The sequence below is a fragment of the Apium graveolens genome, chromosome 5 (genome assembly GCF_009905375.1).
Source record: "Apium graveolens cultivar Ventura chromosome 5, ASM990537v1, whole genome shotgun sequence".
Classification (NCBI taxonomy): Eukaryota; Viridiplantae; Streptophyta; class Magnoliopsida; order Apiales; family Apiaceae; genus Apium; species Apium graveolens.
Window position 1 is genome coordinate 186,291,880 of NC_133651.1, and position 9,335 is coordinate 186,301,214.

The following is a 9,335-nucleotide window of genomic DNA, read 5'->3' on the forward strand; positions in this document are numbered from 1 at the left end:
TTGCAAATCAAACAGTTAGATATAATTTGAGTTAGAACCATTTTTCATAAATCTCAAAAAGAAGCTAGAATTACATTCAACCCCCCCCCCCTTCTATAATTCTTGTTATATTGTTAGGAAATAACAAACTGCTTAGCTGATCATCTTGGACCCTTTGCTAATGATGCCACTTCCCTGGAAACTTTGACTTTTCTACCAACTTCATCCTTGAACCAATCACAGATTTCATCAGCGTGTATTCTTTCCCTTTTATACCTTTTAGAATTTTCGTTGTTGGTCATTAATTCATGGTGCTTCCTACAATTATAGACAAGTATGCTAAGTGAATATACATAAAGGCATTAATTTTTATTTACTTGGCTGTAGAATGTTAAACTAGGACTTACTCAATTAGGCCATCAACCTCTTTGTCATCATAGTTAAATAATACATATCGGTGAGTTGTGATCTACGTATCATGTGACAAGTGAATATCTTTCCCTTCTTTGTTCTTCCTTGAGCCGAGAGAGTACCCTTCAGTCTCTACACCAGGAATTTCAAATTGATTCGATGACGTAGTCTGGCCATCATTATGAAATCTTGAGCAGAACGTCAAACACTCATCTGCCAAGTACCGCTCTGCAATCGATCCCTCTGGTTTACTCTTATTGCGAATGTATCATTTTAATACTCCTAGGTATCTCTCAATCGAATACATCCATCTTTGATGGACTAGTCCACTATATTCGATTTCCTTGCACAAATGTACAGGTAGGTGAACCATTATGTCAAAGAACGGATCCTGAAAAATCATCTCAAGTTGACAAAGTATTTCGACAATCTCCTGTTGCAGCCTTTTTACCTCAATCACTTTAGCACATATATCTCACAAAAAATTTCCAAGTCTGATTAAAGGTATTGCAACCTCAGGCTTTAATATTTTTTTACTGCAATTTGTAATATATGCTGCATAAAAATATGTGCATCATGACTCTTGTATCCCACAATTTTCCTATCTTGCACGCATCTGCTGATATTAGAACCAAACCCGTGTGGCAGCTTTGCATTTTCGAATACTGAACATAATATATCCTTTTCTTTGTTGGCCAGGTCAAAATTTGCTGCCCTAATTACATATTTTCCATCAGCAGTGGTGATAGGATGAAGGACCTTCCTTATACCAGATTCTTGCAAATCTAATCGGGCATTCATATGATCCTTTCTCTTGACTCCCATATTTAGCAATGTGCCTAGAACACTATCACAAATGTTCTTCTCGATGTGCATTACATCCAAGTTATGTTGAGTTAAGTTGTCTCTCCAATAAGGTAAGTCAAAAAATATTGACCTCTTATTCCAAGGGTTAGTTTCACAACTCACTTTCCGTTTACTTCCCTTTCCAAATGTGTTTACATAACCATCCAGCAGAACTTCAATTTCCACTTGTGTTTGGGGTCTAGGAATTTTCGATGATTCATATAGCAGACCTTATTGCTATATTTCAAATACTTCAACGATGTCTCGTAATTACATATAGAACATGCTAATTTGCCTTTTGTGCTCCAACTCGATAACATTGTGTATCCGGAAAAGTCACTAATGGTCCACAAGACGCTTGCATGTAACATAAAGTTCTGATCTGTCAAAGCATCATAAGTTTCCACCCCTACATTCTATAACTCTTTCAATTCCCCGATCAACGATTGCATGTAGACATCGATATTGTTTCCGGGATCGTTAGGACCAGGTATTGTTTTTGAGAGGATTAAATTTTTGGGTTTCATGTTCAACCAGGGAGGGAGGTTGTAGTTAACGATAACAATTAGCAATATACTTCGAGTGGAACTCATCTTGCCATATGGATTAAAGCTGTTATTCCCAAGGAACTAACAATGAGATTTACAGAAGGGGGGTTGAATGTAAATCTCAAAACTTTTTCAAGTTTTGAGCAGTTTCAAAGGCTAAGTATTTTGATGAGCAGTTGTCTGTGAATTACTTTGAGTAGATGCAGACAGATATATATTCAAGACACAAATGTAAAGAACACAAAGGCTTTAAAAACTTTTTTGGTGGATTTGTTGTTCCACCAGAGATGTGTATTTCAGAAAATCTGTGATTCAAAAGAATTGATCACAGCTGCGTCCTAGTACAAACTAGATAATTTTCTCTCTATGTTTTTCTAAACAGCTCTGGAAAATTCACTCTCTAATTACTAGCTGCAACTTGGTTTATATATCACCAAGATTACAAGTGAAGACAAAAGCACAAATACAATTAAAAAGATTCTTCACATGTTTCTTCTTCATTTCTCTATCCAATGCAATCTAGGATAATCTGTGAATCTTTGAATACTTCCTTGTTTGCACCAGAATGGAAATGCTGCATTTTCTTGATTCCTCCAAGAGGCTACCACATTCCAATTGTCTCTATCAACCCATGTGCCTCTGTCAACTTATGAATTGTCACTGTCAACTGCTATTGAACTTAGCATCCGTTGAAGCTTTCATCCGTTGATGACTTTATCCATTGATGCTTTATCAATTGAAGCTTTATCCATTGATGCATTAGCAGTTGCAGCTTTATCCGTTGATGCACTCATCCGTTGATGGATGTTATCCGTTGAAGCTTTAGAGACATCCGTTGAAGCTTTGTTTCTCATCCGTTGAAGGCCTTTAATCTATCAGTTGATACTACTTCATTTATACAAAATTACAAGGCATGAAATATTTACAATTAGCCCTCCTATTTGCATATCCACTAGTAGTCAACATGACTTATAATTTCCCACAACATCTAAGAATTATAGCTTAAATACAGAAACTGAAATGTGCTACAATACTAAACTTATTTCTAAGTAAAGCTACTCCATCAACGGATAGCCAGAGTGGTCTTATCCGTTGAGACTTAAGTGTTTTGTTTAACTTATCATCAAACTAATACACATATTCCTAACAAAAGCCATTAGAAGCTACACCCAATTTGATATTCTGATTATCTGAAGAAAAATGGGGATATGTGGCAACCATCATCTTCCAGGCTTCCCCATCAGCTGGATGCCGTAACTTCCCGTCCTTCTTTCGGTCTACTGCATGCCAGCTCATTAGTTTAGAGAAGTCTTTGCACAAAAACATTCATTACAGCCTTGGTTTTAGTGGAAAATATCTCATTGGCTGCAATTTTATTATTTTCTGACCCTTGTGCCACAACCTTACACCTTGAAACACCACAATTTCTGCACTTCACTTCTTTTTCATTTTCACCCCAATATAACATGCAGTCATTCGGACATGCATGTATTTTCACGTAGTTAAGATATAAATCCTGCATGGTAGTTTTAGCAGAATTAAAAGATTTAGGCAATCTAATCTCGGTAACAGCCTCTTTTAATAACTCTATTATTTCACTAAAAGCCGTCTTGGTTATGCCATTAAGACACTTCCAGTTATAAAGCCTAATTAAGAAACTTAAACGCAAAAATTTCTTACAACCTGGATATAATGGTTGTCTTCCTTCCTCGACAAGACGTAGAAATTTCTTTGCATCTGCATTCGGTCCCACATTACCATAGGCAACATTCAGCATCTCACCAATATTATCCTGAAATCCGTTATTTTCTCCGCGTTCCATCGTCAATATTGAAACCTCGTATATAAAGTGTACTAATCTCTCAGAAGGTTCATTGCAGACAAGGTGATCATAAACATCCTTTTGAGACCCCCATATACGATTATCGTATAGACGAAAAGGACACTTCATTTATTTCCAACACCGAATTTAGACATAGAATTTCTCACAAAATCTTGTACTCCATTTCTATATACTTCATTATACTTAGGATGATTTAACCAATTACTATCCTGATCAGTCATATCTACATAAAAAGAAAGCAATTATCAAATTTAGATTACCGCTAAAATTTTATAATATTAGCACCATATTTATTGTTTTATATTTTATCCATTTATTATCATACATCTTTTATAGTTGTTATGGATAAAAAACTAATATATATAATTGTTGTATTTAATACTAAGGAACGTGAGCTGCGAAGCTCGATTTGACTGCTCTTGTGTTTCGTGACTCAATCTGCCTTAACAAGATGCCTACGTACCTTGCTGATTGCCAAGGATCAAGTCAAAAAACGTAGTTCTGATGTGTGGGGTGAGACCCCTTATATAGATGTTGAGAGTCCTTGAATTGGACTTGGTATAGGAGACTTGGTGGGCAAGTCTCATAATTAGAATGGACTTTGGAGTCCTAGATAGTAGGAAACTGATTCCTTATCCTTTTAGGTCCCCTTGAGGCCAATCTACAAGGAATTATATCCCCACTAGGACTTATCTTAATAGCTGTTTTCCTCCTTTATTTATTAATTACGAAATTAATAAATAATCAGGGCTTTTGGGCCTTCTTTGTTCCATCAGGCCTGATCTGGTCCATCAGGCCTGATCAATGTGTTGACCTTCTTGGTCTGAATGTCATACATCTTCTTATTGGGCCTAGCAGCCCACACCTTGCAATATTTAATTATACAATCAGGATTTATTTATCCCTATCATTTGCCCCTCAACTTTTGGAAAACATTGATTAGGTTTCGCAAAAGTTAAGTCTATTCATTCCCTTACAGAGTTTCGTTTTTACGTAAAGTGTGGAGCGACCTACACATTTACAACGATTTTTCCTTTATTTCTGGATTTTTCCCTAATTTTCTTGGATTTATCCCTAATTTTCTGGATTTTTCCCTTAATTTCTGGGTTTTTCGCTAATTTTCTGGGATTTATCCTAATTTTCTGGATTTTCCCCTAATTTTCTGGGATTTATCCTTAATTTCTGGATTTTTCCCTAATTTTCTGGGATTTATCCTTAATTTCTGGATTTTTCCCTAATTTTCTGGGATTTATCCTTAATTTCTGGATTTTTCCCTAATTTTCTGGGATTTATCCTTAATTTCTGGATTTTCCCTAATTTTCTGGGATTTATCCTTAATTTCTGGATTTTTCCCTAATTTTCTGGGATTTATCCTTAATTTCTGGATTTTTCCCTAATTTTCTGCCTTAAAATCGATCAGGATGTATAAAAAATCGATCAGGATTCCTGACCGATTTCGATCAGGATCCTGATCGAACTAGCTCAGGAAGTAACATTCTGGTCGACGGGATCTTCGATCAGGATCTATGCGGAATCGACCAGGATTCCTGATCGATTTCGATTAGGACTCTGATCGAACTGGCCTTCAAAGTGACACTCTAGTCGACTGAAATATTGGCATAATCGACCAGAATTCCTGATCAATTTCGATCAGGATTCTGATCGAACTAGGTGGCTTTCTACCATTCTGATCGAATGAAATATCGATTTGGATCCTCTTCTGTGTCGATCAGGACTCTGATCGATCTTAGTGGTTTTCTTCCTTCTTGCTCGAATGAGATATCGATCAGGATCCTTTTTGGGGTCGATCAGGACTCTGATCGAACTTAGGGGATTTCTTTCCTTCTGTTCGAATGAGGTATCGATCAGGATCCTGTTTGGCGTCGATCAGGACTCTGATCGAACTTAATAGGTTTCTTCCCTCTTGATCGATTGAAGTATCGATTAAGATTTTCTTCTTTGTCGATTAGGACTCTAATCGAACCATTTTAAAATTCTGGTCGATTTTCGACCCTTAATTTTCCACAGGAGCTTCTAGATTATTCCTGATATTTCTAGTAGATGGGCTTTTAGGTTGGGCCTAGCTAAATGGGCCTAGAAATGCCTCGTATTCCGAGCTTTTCGCCTATATAAGTGTAGTGTGAAGTGAGAATCCTCACTTCACTTCATATTTCTCATTTTCTCTCACAAATCTCTCTAGAGTTCTCCCTTTGAGAAGGCGATTTCCGGCGACCTCAGCCACCGCAGCTCCACCTTTCTCAGGTTTTTCTGGGTTTCAAGCCTTCAACCGAAGCATATCAATGGCGGATCGTGACTTGGCTCGTTTGTAGAAGATGAATGTCTCTAAGAGAGGTACAAACATTCAAATTCAATCTCCATATACTTCCCTACTTGATATGATTAACTCGAGAGGTGATAAATATCCCTCTCTATCTGAGTTAGATTCGTATAATCATGGTAACACCTTTCATGAGTTAGATGGTAGGATAGAGTCTATGAACACCCTGTACAGACTTCCACCCCACCTTAGGATCACTCCAGCCGCCCCTGGGGATAGGACTTGTAATTGGGAGGGGGATACTTTGTTTATCTATCGAGGAGCCCTGACCGCGGGTCTCAGGTTCCCATTCCATGAATTTATTCCTCGCTTACTTGCAGATGTACAAATTAACCCTTGTCAACTCCCTCCTAACGCTTGGAGGAACATTATCTGTTTTATGGTCCTTTATCTTAGAAACAATTTTCCTCTTTCCGTAGCTGTCTTTAGGAAAGTTTTCCAATTCTATAATAGCGCCATGAATCAACCAGGTTGGGTTTTAATTCGTCAACGGCCCAAAATCCCTCATATCTTCGATAGTAATTCCATAGTTGAGAATAACCCCAAATGGAGGGACGAGTTTGTGAGGCTGACCTAGGCTGGGGGTGATTGGGCCACACTCTTTCGTAGGCCCTTTTGCAAAGTGTCAGATGGGAGTCCAGGTAGCATCAGATTATCTGATGAGGAGGAGGTGGCCTACCAAGCCTTAATTTCAGATGATGGGAAAACAGACACCTGGACCCTCTTAGAGGAGTTTTCTCTGAAGAAAGTTGGTCTCTCTCAGGCCAGTGATAAGGGTAAATTTATAACTGGATAACCATTTTTCCTTCCCTTTAATTGTAACATTTTATCTCTCCTGCAATTTAATATTATTTCTATCTTTCTTTTTCAGTTTGCGAGGCCATCAATAATGTCAACAGGCCCAAGGAAGGGGAGTCAGGCCGCCAGAAGAGGGCCAAGCTAAACAAGGACGCCACGAGCAAACCTGACGGTCCTTCTTTTCTTAAGCCCCACGTCCCGGTGGTCGAGTTGGGGGACGATGTGGATCCTCCACTTAAGGCACATTCCTTCAGGCCTAACGGGGGCTTTAGGAGGAGCGATACGGTGGTTGGATCCACCAAACATGCTAAGGATTGGTCGTACCATTCCATCACTCCCCACGACTTTACTGACATTGTTACGGGGAGTGATATCGAGACTATTGAGCTTCTGGGTTCTCAAGCCCAAGCTGCGGTAACTTTCTTTTTTCTCTTTTTCTTTGAATCCCAACTTTCTCGTATTTCAACGAACTTGTGCTAACTCACACATATTTCTTTGCAGAGTAATACCTACTTCCAGGCGGCCCTCCACCAGGCTAGGTCCTGGAAGGGTAACTCAGATGGGTTTGAGAAGGAGATGAAGAAATGGGAGGAGAGAGCCAAGGTCCTGGAGAAGAAGCTGGACACGAAGAAAGAGGAGCTGGCTAAGGCTCATTCCGAGCTGGTGAAACTTAGGAGCGATAAGGATAAGCTCATTGATGACTACATGGATTTTGACAAGTTTAAGAATCTCATGGAGATTCATGATGAGGGTGTTTATTCCCTAAAGTTTACTCAGGGATGGGATACGGCCGTAAAGGCGGTTTCTGAGAAGCACCCGGGCTTAGTCGACCCTAAGGACTTTATAAGTCCCGAGCAGGCTGAGTCGGAGGACAGCATAGATGCCCTCTTCAACTCCCCTCAACCAGATGATCGCATCTTGGATCCTAACATTGCTTCTCCTCCCGCTTCTCCTGCGAAGGATGCTGAAGGCGCTGATAAGGAGCAAGAGAATGAAGGCTCCCGCATGGAGGAGTAGTTTTTTTATTCTGTAATTTTATCCTTAACTTATGTCTGGACTTTTGTTTGTATTAAAACTTATTACCCTCTGGGGTTATTTTATATGCTACTTTCCTTATTCGCATCTCTCTCCTTTATTTTTCCGATACTTTAATATGCATTCAAACTTGGCCTAATGGGCCACACAAGTATTATCTCAACTCAAACATCCATAGGTTGAAATAATTTCGAACTCTTCAATTTCAAGTCTGGTTTTCCAAAACCTTACATAATATGGGTTCAAGGTGCTTTTAAACCTACTTGTCACAATGACAAGTGAGAATCGTACTTTGACTATCTTACACGTAGTAAACCTTCAGGTTTTGTGCGTGCCAGGTTCTCGGGACTTCAAAACCATCCATAGTCTCCAGCTTGTAGGTTCCTCTACCCTGAACGCTCTTGACTTTGTATGGCCCTTCCCAATTTGGGGCAAGTTTCCCTTTCTGTCCTACCCCAGAAGCTTCTATCTTCCTCAAGACTAGGTCACCTTGTTTAAAGAACCTTTCTTTAACCCTTAAGAATGGGCTTTGGAGTCCTAGATAGTAGGAAACTGATTCCTTATCCTTTTAGGTCCCCTTGAGGCCAATCTACAAGGATTTATATCCCCACTAGGACTTATCTTAATAGCTGTTTTCCTCCTTTATTTATTAATTATGAAATTAATAAATAATCAGGACTTTTGGGCCTTCTTTGTTCCATCAGGCCTGATCTGGTCCATCAGGCCTGATCAATGTGTTGACCTTCTTGGTTTGAATGTCATACATCTTCTTATTGGGCCTAGCAGCCCACATCTTGCAATATTTAATTATGGAATCAGGATTTATTTATCCCTATCAATAGTTACACTAAACGAGTCCCTTAAAACCTTAATTAATATAACCAGCCCCTTAAAAGCTAATTAATTTATATACTAAAACTAGCATATATTTCTATTTCATGATATCAATTATTTTAGATAGTGAATTCTTAACACTAACATTTATAAAGAAGCATACACTTCAGAGTATTATTCATGTTACAAAATTATTGGTTGGCCCCTGCCTTATTAATTTCTCAACAGGGTCAGAGCCGTTAGTCTTCAATCCACTTTAGTCGTTGTTCACCAATAATGACTCCTTAATCTCTAAGCTAGTACATATAAGTCATTACTTTTTATTTCAGCTATTAAAGTTCTTACTAGGTTCATATATGGACCAAAATTACAACTTAAATCTTAATTAATACATTAACAACTCATTCTTTTTACCATGTTATTCACCCTATCTTATAACGATCTGATCTGCCGAATCGGTGAAGTGATTAAAGTTTGTTACACATTTTAATTACATACCTAATTTCCACTCGCAACATATGGCAACATTACTTTAATTTACAAACCAACCTGTTGTAAACTACCTATTAAACATCTACATTGTCCTAAGTCGCAACTATGCACAAACTCACACTTGTAAGCAAACTCTAAATCAATTCCGTAAATAAAATAAACAAGCGCAAAATCAAGCACTTATAAGCAAACTCTAAATTATTTTGAAATA